Source organism: Venturia canescens, chromosome 1, assembly GCF_019457755.1.
Source record: "Venturia canescens isolate UGA chromosome 1, ASM1945775v1, whole genome shotgun sequence".
NCBI lineage: Eukaryota > Metazoa > Arthropoda > Insecta > Hymenoptera > Ichneumonidae > Venturia > Venturia canescens.
In genome coordinates, this window is record NC_057421.1 from 32,400,689 (window position 1) to 32,415,770 (window position 15,082).

The following is a 15,082-nucleotide window of genomic DNA, read 5'->3' on the forward strand; positions in this document are numbered from 1 at the left end:
CGATCCAACGACAATACGAGATTTCACGTAATCGCAGAAATACATTTTTCACTTATGACTTCACCCAACTGTTTCAATGTCAAAGTCATATGCATCAAGGAAGATTTATTTCACTGCATCGATATTTCTAAAGTTGCACGGAGAAAAATTTTTTTGTTGAAAATATTAGACGAAATGGGAATAAATTATAACGATTTTTATAAATTTCAAATTGCGAATGTTAATGTTTATGATGTAGCGCTGTAAAATGTCTGATAGGGCAGCATAAAAAAGTGCCCTTTATCGAAATTCGATGTTCTTTTCTTGGACAAAAAATACAAACTCACCATCCGATCATTAAATGATTGTTGGGTGTGAAACTTTATGAGCAGGTAGCTGACAATTTTTACTGCGCCATCTGGTATTTCTTGCTCGTTCCAACCCTAACACGAGCTGTGACTTTAATTTGTTAAATCAAATAAATAAATCGTTTTTCGTGTCATTTGATGACAGTTGTTTGATGTGATTGAGGAAAATGCCGGGTTACATTGAATTTAACCCTACACCTCATGTGCCTTTTTTCATACCCTCAACCTCATGACCGGGGTTTGAACGCACCCCACTCTTTTTCTGCTTATAAATCCGGTCCTACGATGCTAAACTGACTTTATCCTACACCATTTTCTTCGTTTTTTTATAACGAAAAGAATGATGTACGATAAAACTAATTTCAATTGAATTTATATATTAAAAAATCCGTCGATAATCATTCGATAATGTCGCTTGTTGGGACAGGAGCGTAGTTTGAAGTTCGCGTGGGGTGTGCTCACACCCCAGTCATGCGTTCTAGGGTTAAAGAAGGGAAGAACAAGAGAGATCTCCAACGTTGGGGTAAGTACAATTTATAATTTTCATCTGATTCGTTTGGTGCATGAAGCATTTTGATCATTTCTATTCTCGAGGAAGATCGAGAAAAATCGCGCAAGCAAAAAATATATCGGGAAAGCGTATATTCAAACATCTAATTCCGTTATCAATTGGTTTATTGCAGACTAACGATGAGATGGAGATCCTGTTTCATGTTTCATTTCCCATTAGCGGAGATTGAAATCTTGAACAAATTCAGGAAATGATTCTGGCTGGCTCATTCCATTGACCTATTATATACTGATTCCCGAAAAAAAAACTTCGAAGTAAAGAAATGAAAAAATCATCGCAAAACTACTTGCGTACTCTAACGACTTTGATGCACCCTTGTAACGATATTGAATACGCGTAAAAATGTCGTTGTAATTGTATACTGACGAATAACGTGAAAAAAAATGTATTCATCGTAAAAATAATAAAAAATATGAAAAATAATAGAATTGATAAACTGTGCACAAAATTTTCTAAATCGGAAAAGAAACTTTGTCATGAAGATCGACAAATTTTGCTGCGCTAGACCAGTATTTTTCGTCATGCCTGTACTACGCTGAAGTTTCCAACGTTGGAGTCCAACGAAATGAACGAAAAAAACGTTTGTAATTCACCAATTTTTTATTTCACGGATCGTTGGTGCAGCTTGAAAAACTACGAATCGCAAATTTGGCAGGGAACAAAATAGGAGAATTACTGGAATTATTGGAGAGTTTTTTTCTATCATTTCGTTGGACTCCAATGTTGGAAACTTCAGCGTCATCATGCCTGTGCTATCGATTTTAACCTTACTTTTTGCGGGCTGCTTATATGTGCTGCTTATATTTTTTATAGTGCTTAAAGATCGCACACGCTTTACAAAAAAAAAAAAACAGTAAATTTATTCAGAATTTCTAGATAATTTTACAAAACATTTTTCATCCCGTTTATTTACCACCGCGAGCAAACGGCTCTTCAGAATCACTAAAATCGTTTCGAATTACTTTTCGCTGTTTAGTCTTTTATCGATGACGCGTCAACGTGCCATCAGGCTCTCGGGGAATTAACTCCGAGAATAGTGCTCGCGGTATGAACACAAACATAGAGTTATAAAAAAAAAAACAGTCGCTGCAAACTTCGGTGATTCAAGTGAGAGCAAACATCGTCATTCGCCTGATATGACGATTCCTTTCCAAAACAGTTGAAAAAATTGTCCGTATTATCTTATTATTCATCGATTGGAATTTACGGTTGTTCCCTCCGTCAAGCTTCGGACTCAGTTCAATTTTTAAAATATATAGTTTCGACATGGGATTAACCCATTTCAATCTTAGATCGATATTGGCGCGAAAGCGGCCGTTAAAAATGCATGCAAAGAAAAAATATTGATATATTGCGGTGACTACAAGATCCTTGAGAAACTTTTCAGTAATAAAAAGCCCAGCCCATACTGAAACGGAAGTAAGAATGACGTACTTTGGAAATTGAAGAAAAAGAAATCTTTCAGCACTTTTTTTTACGTATACCGTGTACAGAAGTTGGAAGTATAAGGAGAAGTTTGCTGGCGCATGCGACACGGTTGTATCGATGCAAAATTCATTCGGTGAAATTGATTTTACAGGCGTTAATTAATTTTATGTAGCCGAGTCGCATATCGTTAATTTGAAAAATTTTACGCCCCTTCGATGTTGTTTTTTTTTTTTTTGCAATTCTCAATAATTAATACGGTGAAGATGATAAACGACTGAGAATAAAAAATCGATGTGGGAAGGAAAATATCTTTTCCGAAACTGGATCGACCGAGAGCCAATGGAAAATGAAATAGGAACAGCAATTGTTCAAATAATTTGAAAGTGACACGAAAAGACGGATTTCAATAGGCGAATAGACGAGCAATCGATAACCATGGGAGCTGATAATAATAATCCACGTGGTTCCACGAGTGTTATCTTTCGCTTGAACAAACTGTTCACAGCATGGAAGAATATACGCGAGCCGCATGCAGCGAGTACCGTGAGGATAGATTGTAAAATGATGAAAATGCGCGAGGTCCCTCGAGCGAAGCGTACATTTTTTATTCACAATTTTCTTAGGTGCTTTCCAAAGCGGGGTTTTGTCCCACAGTATACAATGCTGGTTCAATATTGTGCAACGTTAAGCTATTGTATCCGCGTGATAGTTAACTTTACGCAATGAAATTTTCAACGCCTCATGGATATAGCTTCAGAGCTCTGGATTTAACAGCCCATAAGTTTCAGGAACTTTATTATGGGCGATTGAAATGAAAGGAGAGAAAAGTATCGGGCGAATCGGTTCCTTGCTGCAGGGTTTTTATCAGCTGAGGATAAGTCAAAAGACAGACAACGAATGCAGATTGTCAAATCACAATTGAATTGGAAATTGCACCTCCGAACATAACGGAATCCGGGCACCGATTTTTATTAAGGGGGAAAACCACAAGAGGTTCGAAAATCCGACTTTTTTTTATTGCATAAATCGTTAGCTTAACTGCCTCGAGAATATACGCTGTTAAAATTTTAAAACGAAATTCGCATATGTTTAGGAAGAATTGTTTTTATGGTGCTGGAATCGCAGATTAATCGGTTAGCATTTTACATTATTGTTAACTTCCTTGAATTTCTAGTTTCCGAGAATTTATTTTTCAAACGCGTTTATCTCGAAATGACTTTTTCACATTTGCCTGCGATCTAACTCAAAAACCGACCATTATGAAAGCTGGTAGTACGATTCTTTATAAAATTACGAATTATATGAACCAACTTGTGAGATGATTATCATGATTTTCAGAGTATTTTTCTTTGCATAATTAGAGAAAAGAATCATGAAAATCGAAGTAAATTGTTCCAACGCCTGTAAAATTTTTCATTTTCATTATTTTCACCTGCATTGAGGTTCGTATTCTTAGAAAATAAGTTATTAATGTAAAATGAAAACCTTTTTTTGATTTCAGATGAAAATCGTAATGGCTACAGTGCATTTGAATTTTGTTATTTTTGGCTGAAATTATTAAAAAAAAAAATCACAAAAACTGTTGAAAATATGAATGAAATGATGTCAAAACTTGATTGAATTTTAATTAATTCTTTCCACCCAAAAAAAAATCTCAAAAAATCAGTGTCAAACAGCCCCCTAGTGTGGTTTCCCCCCTTAAAAAAAACTCGTAAAGTACAAGCGTTGGTTTGCCTTGACATTCGAGACTCGTTTTTGACGAGGAGTTGTTGCAACTTCGAGGAAATGAAAATGAGAATGTTGCTCGAGTTTAATAGCCGGCCAGCTCATCGACTTTTAATGTAAATGGCCGAGAAATACGGAAATTTTTAATGCTGTCGAATATCAGGTCGTTCTGTAAGCACTAAAGTTTCCCGGACAAAGTTTTGCATTGTGAGACGTTCATGCGAGTATGACACCAATTATTAACGCGTATGCCACGTGTGGGTCCTTGAAAGTTACGTGTACTTTACGTGGCGCGTACGTCCATGTATCGGTCTCCGTGCCTTCTAATAGCCCCTTGTGAATGTCAAGGGATAATGACGAAAAAAAACGTCAAGAACTGAGCTTCAATATTAGAATGAGCGCGCATAATGCTGGACACGTACACATTTTCGTGTGTGTGTTTTTTGTCATGGAGGACAGAATAATAAAGGGCGAAGAATTCGAGGGATATCGAGTGGGCTGAAAGCACCTCGGAAAGCACGAGGATGAATGAAGGTCCTTTTCAAAGGTCGGTGCAGCAAACGTTCGAACTTGAAAAAATATCTGGATCGGTCTAAAACAAAGGGGTGAAACCGAAGTGAAACTATTTTCAAACATACTAAGAACCTGAGTCGAACAGAAGGTGTAACTGCCTCATATTCATTTTATTTGATGCTAAAAAACTCTGAAGATTGCATCGTAATCTTCCACTTTCGATTTGTTTTTAGCTCGAACGATATTTTTATTTAATTTTTCGTATTGATTTATTCTGCATGAGCTTAGTCAGTAGAATGGAAAAAAGTACGATTGGAAGTGACGCTGAAGTTTGCAACGTTGGAGTCCAACGAAATAATCTAATAAAACTCTCAAATAATTCCAGTTAATTTCCAATTTTTTCCCTGCCGAATTTGCCATTCGTAGTTTTTCAACCTACACCAATGATTCGTAAAATAAATAATTGGTGAATTACAAATATTTTTTTCGTTCACTTCGTTGGACTCTAACGTTGCAAACTTCAACGTCGTGATTGGAATTGTTACAATCGTCAAGCAAGTTTTTAATTATTACGACGCTGAAGTTTGCAACGACGTTGGAGTCCAAGAAAATGAAGGAAAATAACATTTGTAATTCACCAATTTTTTGTTTCACGAATCATTGGTGTTGACTGAAAAACTACGAATTGCAAATTAGGCAGGTAACAAAATTGGAGAATTACTGAAATTGTTTGAGAGTTTGTCAGATAATTTCGTTGGTCTCCAACGTTGCAAACTTCGGTGTCATTAATTATTACCCTGCAACACATTTTTATTTCGTGCCGTTAATTATTTGGTAACACGCTGTTGAGTGTATCATCGATGACGTCAAATATAAATGCAACTGCGAGTATTTCCGAAAGCGACGTGCAAATTTGTAGCCAAATGCTCTTGAGCATATTGAAGCTGGTCTGATAATCAGAAGGGTCGGAGCATGAAATCGAACCGCGGATGCACCAAAAACAGAACCACAAAGTGTGTTAAGTCACCAACTTTCTTCCGAAAGCCACTTCGCTGAGACAGTAAGAATTCGAAATTATATTTGCCAATAAATCAAACAAAGTACACTTTCATAATAAAGTTTGTATTTTTATTAACGACGTTCACGCGAATCGAATGGAAATCGAAAATTCCAACTTTAAGTGTTGAAATTTGGAAATATGTTAGAAATATACATGGTGCATCTATTTCCAGAATTATTATAGGATCTACGGTCTAAGTTGTCGAGAAAAAAATTAACGAAAATTACATTTTTTAAGGGTTATACACAGGCTCTTATATGGAAGGCACACTTCCTGTGCGACGATTTGGATTTAACGAAATGGGATCCTCCCCACTTTAAAGAGCCAGAAACGAGAATAAGAAAATAGAATGTTTTTAGATGATGTCTTGAGAAACCCTTTTGTAGGAAGAATATTTATTCACAGTAAAAGAAAATATATGTAGTCCACGAACAGTACACTCTTCTATTAGTAACTGAGAAAATACAAAAATAGATATGACTTGAAGCAAAACGATAGTAGACTCTGATCAGTAAAATAAGTTGGAAGGTCCCGAGGGTTTGTCCGGTGAAGCAAGACTGCCCGTTTTGTGTCTTCGCTCGTGTCCTGTGACCCCAGAGGCCCGAGTCCACTCGAGGGCCTCGTTTTTTTATGAGATCACCCCTTCGGTCTATTCCAAGGATTTTTCCCAAGAAAAACCCTTGAAACCCGCGTACTCCGCGAGACAGAAAAAAATGAAGAGCCCTGTCATTTGGCCATCACGTGTCCATCGGCTGTTTTAAAGACTCTCGAAAAATGTTCCTTTCACTTTTTACCGGTGAAAATGACTTGGGAATGAAAAAACAAAAATACTTATTTGAGGTTGACGAGTAATAACGACATAAACGGTGGAAGGTTTGATCATGAGCCAGCTGGTTTAAAATAAAGATATGAATACGCATATATGAATAGAAAATGGCTGTGAGTTACATTTTGTTTGACAATTTAACTACTACGAAAGTATTTAAACTGCTGTCATTATATTCAAAATTGACAAAAAATCTCAACAAATAAGTTACGCATTATTTAAATAATTTCTTTTATCATGAGAAGAGCAAAACAGTCCAGATGTTTTTTTGAATCACAAGTAACGCATGATCTTCCTTAAGGAAGTCCATCTGGTAATCGAATTACAAAGAGATTTCGATAAAAAATTTGAATACATTAATGAAAAATAAAAACATGTCCTGTCAAAATTTCAAGGCTCCAGGATATTTTGATCGTGAGAAAAAAATTAAAACAGATTGTCCAAATTAACACGGTCTCTTATGGATTTCAGTGGTTTTCAGTGGAATTTGCAGGCATTGACAAACAGTTCTTGCAAAAACTTCCATAAGTGATGGAAAAATATTTGAAGAATATGTTTACAGCTTCGTAAAATCCATTCGATACTTATTAAGTTCGCAATTAATGATTCAAAATGGTGACTATTTGCAGGTTGAGACTACGTTTTCCGATCCACGCAACTCACACTAGGGACTACTTCCAATAAAATATGAATGACGGGTGAGAAAATATTGACGCGCTTACTAAATTCTGTCAATAACTACGCTACTTGCAATAATTATTATTTTGTCTAACTCGGTACCAGATGAACTTCCTTAAAGCTGAATATCCACCGAATCGAACTTTTCGAACGAGGATCGCCTCCTCTGTAAATTCGTTGAACGTTCATCTCATTTCCCTTGTCCCTAAAAACGAGTTATAAAATAAACTCTTACATAATGTGAAGTTAGAAGAATGAATAAATATTTAAAAATCAATGAAACCACAGCGACCCGGTTTTACGCCCGCTGAATTACCGAAGGCTAATCATTCCGAGCAAACAGAGCACTCGCGTGTGCGTGACATCTCCAAACGAATGTATTTCCATATACGTGTGAATATACATGTGTGTATAGTATACACGAATGGAATAAATGTTTTATAGATTGTCTTTCATCAGCGCGTCGTCCCTCGCGCGTGTATCTGCCCTGCGGTAATGCGGGTATTGCTGCGCGAGGGGGTTTCGAGGGAAGAGAGAAAAGGAGAGAAGTTAGAAAAGGCGTGAAACGAAATGTGGTTTCGTCAAACAAGAGGCGGCCGCGATAAAATATTAACCCTGAAAAATCGAAGTGGACTTTCTGACGATTTCAATTTTATCCGTACGTTTACTTGGCTCTTTTGCCTCGTAATAATAACAGACGTTAACGATATAAGAGCGATGTATAGATTGCTTAAAATCGTAACGAAATGTAAAACACGTTTGCAGAGTCAAGTGCTGCTCGACTTGAAGATGTCGAAACGTCTTCTTAAGACGATTTAGCTCTGAAATACTTTTTAAGGTAGGAGTCGCGCGACAATCGACATTAGACGAACTCGTGATTTTTAAATTATATCATCTTTAAGTGATAAACTTTCATATGGCTAAAGGATTTAATAGGTTACCGAAGATTATATCAAGAAATTTACGATCAAAAATACGACGCTGAAGTTTCCAACGTTGGAGTCCAACGAAATGAACGAAAAAAACGTCTCTTATTCACCAATTTTTTATTTCACGAATCGTTGGTGCAGCTTGAAAAACTACGAAATGCAAATTTGGCAGGGAACAAAATAGGAGAATTACTGGAATTATTGGAGAGTTTTTTTCGATCATTTCGTTGGACTCCAACGTTGGAAACTTCAGCATCATTCAAAAATAGAAATATAACAAGGCATCTTATGGGAAACCCATCCCGCCAACACTATGATTGCACAATTCATTTCCTTATCGATTAGATATATAGTTTACGTTTAAATTGCTCCTCATAGATTATATTTTAAAGATTCCAATGTGCGACCATAAAAATATAGGACCATGGACTCATTCGAAGAGAATTTTTAAAACAATCTCGATGAAAACTCAGAACGTGGCAGGAGATCGACTGCCATGAAGTGACTCGATATACTTGGCAACGTTAAGAATGTATACATATATGTATATTTTTCGTGATAGCCGGCGAGTTTGTAGGCTAGGATATCTCTCGACTGTCAGGTGAGAAGAGAACCGATATATATATGTATATATTGAAAAACCGAGTCAAATAAGCAATCACAAGATATTTCTAATAATAAATTATTAAATATTATTTTGTATAAATTTATACGAATACAGTTTAAATTGCCCTAAGATTTATTCAATACAGAAAACCTTTCTTATAGCCTGTTTTATTTCGACGATTAATAAATAGTCATTTGACCATTAGAGTCGCGCGACTCTTACCTTAAGATGATGTGATCAGTCGGTAATCACACCTCGAATTTTTGAAATTGAAACTCTTTGACATCGTTCGTCCGATTAAAATAATAAGAATGTCATCGTACGCAGCACGATCGCAAAAATCCGATGACATTTTTATTTTTTCGATCAGACGAACGATGTGGAAAAATTTCCTTTTCAAAATTTGCAGCTATCTTTCCCGCACTCGCGTTTGTGATTACCGACTGATCCATCATCTTAACAAGGCTCGGGATACGGTACGAGCCGACAATTCATTTATTTTCCTATCATTCTTTATAGATCGAAAACGAATGCTTGCTCCTGAGACACATTCGGGACTGTTGTTCGATCGATAAAATAATTTTACGAGGAAATACAGAAATGTATTTTCGGCCAAACGTACTGCCTCGAATCTCTAACGAAGTAAAGATCGTAAAGACGCTGCTGCGTCACGATGCTGACGTTTGCGTCACCGGGACCCAACGCGAAAAGCCTTTCTTCTTTGGCAGAACACAAAATTTGAGAGTACCGAAATCCTGAGATATTGTAGCATTCTCCTTTCGGAAACTCGGTAACAAAACTCTCAACGAAAATTTCGAAAGAACGAAAAAAAATGGGCTGGCAAACTCTTCATGTATGTTGCACATTTTAACGATGAAAATTTCATCATTTTAGGTTTTTGAAATGTAACATTTTCGTTTCCCAGCACAACGAATCAATATAACGTTCAAAGACCAAAAATGCCGAATGCAGAAACTTTTTGATTCTCTTTATTTGTAAGGAGTTGCGAGCTAATTAGCTCTTTTTTTTAATATAATCATCAATATCATTTTTCAAGTAAATGAAACAAAATACTTTAACCAAAAAATCGGTTATCGACATATTATCGGTGAGCTCTCACGCCCGCCATTTTAACCTTTTAAGAACGGGGATTTATACGTTTAAATCAACCTTTTTTTTATACAAAAATTGTGCATAATATCGATGATTTTTTCATAAGTGGAGTGCCCGACCAAACTAGTGGTCGATATTCCGACCAGATCCATCTCGTAAAGGTTAAACCTCATTTGCATACAAAATAAACACGCCATACTAAAAAAAAAAATGACGCCCAAGTGTATAAAATTTATGACACCAGATTAGTCACTAAATGAAAAACAAATAAACATGAAAAATGTGTGCGAAAAAATGCAACATTTTTTGACCAAATGAAAAAATAAATAATCCCTATCTTTTCAATGGGTTAAGCCACAGAGATCGAAAGAAAAGGAAATAAAAAATAAAAAATACGTCAACTCGCAGTATTCTCTGTGAAAAACCGTAATTATTTTATTATTGAAGAAATAAATTTCGAAAGTAATCGAAAACAGCTGAAAAACACTATTGCTCCTGCATAGACTCTCTGGAAACGACTTAGCGATTCTCATAGTAAATGAGAAAAACGAAAATGTCTGGTGAGAGAGCGGACGGTTTTTTTTCATCAATAGACTCGAAGGGAGAACGCTTAAAAATACTCGCAAGCGTGGGTCATAATTCACTTCTCTCTTTTCTTTATCTCGTGAGACTGAAGTGCATCAACAGAGCGGCAAAATAGAGGCGTAAATACGTTTGTTGTTCTCGGGGCGGGGGGAGTAAGAGTCACATCGCGACGATCACATTTCTGCGACATTGAACGTTTGAGCACGCGTACGATTTTTCACATGCGAGCATGCGAGGGTAGATAGATTCACTCGCGAACGAATCCACACTCGCGCGGGCTTCGTTTATTCATAACGCGAGGCGGCCGTGTGCGCGTGCATCGCAGTGTCTTTGACTTTGGCAGGCAATGATATTTTAATTGACCTATCATTTGTACCAATTGGCTGCTGCTTATTATGTCCATTTATATTTATATCTTTCTATATTCACAGATAAATGGCAAACGATCGAAATTTTTCACGTTGATATACAGAGTGTTACCGAAATAGCGAGAGAGCGTTGGAGGATCGATTGAAAACGTCATTCCATACGGAAACGTCCTTCGACATTTCTCCCGGTGACGCATCGTCGTCGAGATAGAAGTCAACCGGATAGCGGCACCAGGTCCAAAGAGATCGGACGAAAAATTGTCGGAGGGGCAGCCGGACTGTTTTTGGTCCTCGCGCGGAGTCTTCGAAATTTGCCGACTCATAAAAGTTCCCAAGCGAATGATTATTTGGGATACCAAAAAGTTGCGGATGCCGAAAAATAAGATAGTGGCAGAAACAACGGAACTGTTTGGCTCCGTCCAAAAAATTCATGTTGATGCAACAAAATATTTTTGTGTAATAAACTAATCCGTTCGAACATTCTCGCAGTTCACTAATAAATATTTCATCAACGCGGGTAGATTTTCATGTTACTCTTCGTTACGACTTTTGGGACACCCTAAATTTGTCGCAAAAAAATGGGCCCAGTCGGTTCATTCATCGCAGCATTCTTCGATCGAGCGTCTCGTAACAAATACATATATCATTCGACCTCACTGTCCAGTCTCGTTTATAACGGTACACGCGAGAAAAAAGAATTCGACAAATCGTGTCTCGGAATTTTAGTAACTGCAGGTTTCATTTATCTCCACATCGCGTTGACCCTTTCCCAACGAAAACGATTTTTTTCGCTTGCCCCCGCAGACAAAAAACGTTCTCTTGTTAGAAACAATAATATTTTTGTTTGGCCTCCCGGAAATATTCACAGGGCTTGGTAAATACACGCGAACTCGATAAATCATCTATTAATTGCTTTCGCACAGGCAACGGGATTAACGACGCTGAAGTTTCCAACGTTGGAGTCCAACGAAATGAATGAAAATAAAATGATTTATCCATCAGTTTTTTATTTCACGAATCATAATTGTGTAGATTGAAAAAACACAAAGTACAAATTCGACTGGAAATAAATTGGAGAATTACTGGAATTATTGGACAGTTTTTTAGATCATTTCGTTGGACTCCAACGTTGGAAACTTCAGCATCGTCGGGATTAGGCTATCAGTGTTCCCTTGTGTCAAGTACGAATCAATCTTCTATATTCTATATAATCAAATTCAATGCCGTAATAATGCATCGAAGTTATGTAAGTAATAAAAAAAAGTGCGAGAAATGACAGTGTTAATGGTGTTCTAAGTAAATTCATTTTCCACTCTATAGAGTGGAAAAATTTGAAATTTGAAAAAAAAAAAAAAATATATACGATCGTTTACATCTTTATGGTTTTCCCGTCTATTTCCAACGTCAATCTCGCCTCAACGATGAAACTATTCCTCTCGCACACACGCACATACGTAACGCATCGGGTGCGAGCACGTGACGTAATTTTTGCTTCGACTCTACTCAGTAGAGATCTTGAGAAACTTTAAATAGACCGTGGCGATTACACATGTATAGTTTCTTATGTTATGCACTCATTCATCGTCAAATGCTCGGTAGAATATGGTCTTAAAGACGTTCGAGCCAAAAAAACAAAAAAAAAATCAACATTCGATCAAATTGACGACGCTGAAGTTTCCAACGTTGGAGTCCAACGAAATGAACGAAAAAAACGTTTTTAATTCACCAATTGTTTATTTGACGAATCGTTAATGCAGCTTGAAAAACTACGAATCGCAAATTTGGCAGGAAACAAAATAGGAGAATTACTGGAATTATTGGAGATTTTTTTTCGATCATTTCGTTGGACTCCAACGTTGGAAACTTCAGCGTCATTCAAATTGAGGGTGCCAAGCGTGCCTTTAGGATTCCAGGGGACCTTAGACCTAGACGAAAATGGACGATTCACTTGCTCAAGAAACTTCGAAATACTTTGACGTCATAACTAATTGTTCCAAAACGATCTCATATTTCGAATTTCAGAGTTGTTCTGTTTACGCACTTGTATATTCAAATAATGCGTGGAAGGTTTGTGAAATGCAATGCTTCTTCTTATAAGGATCTTTGATTCGAGTTCCCGTTAGTTTTATAACGCAGTTATATTCGCGTCTGACAGGATTTCGCTGCAGGTTATGCAGTTGTTGACTTTTATCCGAAATAATAAAAATCTTTCAATTTTTTCAAGTGTTTCTTCGTTTTTTCGGGTTCGATAGCGAACGCTCAAACTTTTGCTGAATATTGGATGCGAAATCAGTTTGCATCGTAGTTTATGATTTCATGTTTGTCGCACATACGTGCGCATTGGTGAAGAAAAGTGTTTAAGCTTTCTCCTCAGATACGGTAGAACTTGTAAAAATGATTTGTCTGAATTTTATATTGGAAAAAATATTATTTTTCTGCGAAAAATATATTCCCGAGCATGTTCAATGATTCGCAATAACAAACAGCTGTTGAAATGCTACTAAAGGAATTCATCGGGAAAACAAAAAAGGAAAGGCCAACTTACATTTTTCCGAGCTATTCGACGCGTCCACGTGGCCCTGTTTAACCCTCGTGCGAACCAACAGTGTCACTGTCCTCTCCCAGCTCGTTAGCCACACACACACACAATTTCTACTAAAAGTTTATTTCTCGCTTGAGTGTATCACATTTCGACAAAAAAATCTTCAGTCTCCGCTCGTTTATTGACATTGGAAAAAATTCAAGCAAGAAACACACTGGGCCTTCGGTTGATAATCAACGGAAAACAAACAATTCGATTAACACAAGTTTACACTTCGATTGTGTCGCACATTTTTTCAATAATTTTATCGTCATTATTATTTTTTCGGAAAAAAAACTTGATATTATAATTATGACGCGCTTGTATGTTAATACTCCACACTGGTATCGGCAAATCGTAGCGGTTTTAACTTCCTCGAAGCCCACGGCCCAGTTTCTCGTACGAATATAATAATACACGAGCCAGGCAGCCCTTCTAGTTCAATAATCATTTATCCTGCACTTTTTTAACTTTATTTATGCACTGTCTTTCCAATATGTCGAAATTTTTTTTCTCCGATTTTCTAGTTTTTGTTTTCATGTTAGAAATATGATGTTACTCTACATACATTCGTACGAAATTTCATTTATCAAATTTGTAAATATGTATGATAAAGCGTCGCTCTACATTACGTTGCTACGAGATACCGCGCGATTTTCTTCCATATATATTGTAACAACCCTTTCACTAAGGGATGTTCTGGATTACATATATGTGTATATAATAATAAATATATGTATGACACGTATATATTGTGTTTCTGCACAGAACGGTCTTTCACGACATTAACCTCCGTTTCAATTACCAGCAACGACTGGACTGGTTGAGTGCTCACGGAGCTACTGACGTTTACCAGGCAAAGCTTGGTCCGCCGTGGTCGTGAAGTCGTGAATTTCCATCGGCCTACTCTGCACAGCTGGTCGAAATTCATCGCTCCCTGTCCAACAGCGCCGCCACATTTTCTCACTATAGTTCATGGAAAACAGACTTACCAACCACTTTTTTTCTTTGCATGGTGAAATGGAACATGATAGTAGTAGAACGAAATCATTCGGTGAACATTAAATAATAAAAATACTAATAATAATATATTAAAAATTCTCTATTAGTTGTGTTAGTGCGAAAATATTCGCATTTTTTTCGAAGGTTGTTTAGATAATTCAAGATTCTCCGAAAAGAGATTATAATTAATTTTCTTCAACAACTTTACGGTATCGGAGATCATTGCGAGGCAGAATTTTTACCGACTGAACTACTGCCATGCAGATTTAGACTGGTCGATTGATTTAAGGTGACCTACATTAGGTTAGGTTGTTGCCGGTATAAATTGACCGTTCGTTGATATTTAGATACGTTTTTTTGTTAAGTTAAATAAAAATTTACTAAATCAACAGAAAAGCCGCATTTCTAATACCTTTTATATTATTTCGAACCTGATCGGGATTCAATTGCAAAATAATCGTAATTTTAATAATCATTTTATTGCGAGCTGACTTTACGACGAAGAGATCACCTTATTTGCGCGAAGTATGTACCGACCGAGCCGCTTTAAGTGCAAGAAATAAAGTTGACGGTTATCATTGGAATTTTTCTCCGGCACATTTATCCTCCGAAATGAAAAAAGTTTCGCTATGTAAAATCTCAAAAAAGTGTCATTCGACTCTACAGAAAATAACTTGGTGAAAAAATTGGACGTGTTTTTTACTCCAGTAACGCCATCATCGTCGCCCAAGGCTCATGATTTTGGTTCC

At 36.8% G+C, this 15,082-nt stretch overlaps 1 protein-coding gene across 2 annotated transcripts in view; it reads right to left on the minus strand.

Moving 5' to 3' along the window:
• LOC122415421 (phospholipid-transporting ATPase VD) overlaps window positions 1–14,212 on the minus strand; it is a 56,888-nt gene extending 42,676 nt beyond the window's left edge. For both annotated transcript variants that reach the window (XM_043427550.1, XM_043427558.1), the window contains exon 1: window positions 13,296–14,212. The gene's annotated coding sequence lies outside the window, so the exon portion shown is untranslated. The remainder of the gene's footprint in view (window positions 1–13,295) is intronic.
• Window positions 14,213–15,082: the final 870 nt, after the last annotated feature.